The sequence below is a fragment of the Arachis ipaensis genome, chromosome B05 (assembly GCF_000816755.2).
Source record: "Arachis ipaensis cultivar K30076 chromosome B05, Araip1.1, whole genome shotgun sequence".
Lineage (NCBI taxonomy): Eukaryota > Viridiplantae > Streptophyta > Magnoliopsida > Fabales > Fabaceae > Arachis > Arachis ipaensis.
The window spans coordinates 132,981,556-132,982,239 of NC_029789.2; positions in this window are offsets into that span (position 1 = coordinate 132,981,556).

Genomic DNA, 684 nt, shown 5'->3' on the forward strand with positions numbered 1-684 from the left:
ATTGTCTTATTGTGCATCTCCGGTTTCCCTCCAGCTGACACAATTATACACAACAGGATCCTGATAATAACATCTGCTGCTCCTAACAAAACCCATAAATCATATTCATCACACCCCACCTATTATTTCTTTATTTTACTAGGATTCTTAATGTAATCATTTATTCTAATCAGATTAAGAATGTTATTGTATTAAAATATTACTTATGGTATATAGCTAGATATGGTAGAGATCATAGAATCTGAATTTGGTTTTCGAAAATATATATTAAAATAAAGTTATTAGAAATATAATTATTTATGTTCTATTTTAACTACATGCGATTTTCAAAATCAGATTTGATTTCAAAAGGGAAAAAAACCTATAATAAATAAACAAATTGCGAATTAATTAACCATTCTGATGATAAACTCCATATACAGATTAAGAAAAAGAAATCACAAAACAAAAATGACTTGAATCCAAAGTCATCACAGTATCACACAGTTCAATTGGACTTTAGTCTTTGGACAGAGTTGCATGTCATTTTTTGGCAGTTGGAAACTTACAACTAAAACCTCAATCCGAGAATTCTGAACTTCCATCATCATCAATGTAAGCATTATCGTCATCATAGTTCTCAATGTCATCGTCCTCCTCATTATTTACGTTAGGAACCTGGAGGTCAGCTACTTGAAGTTGTAT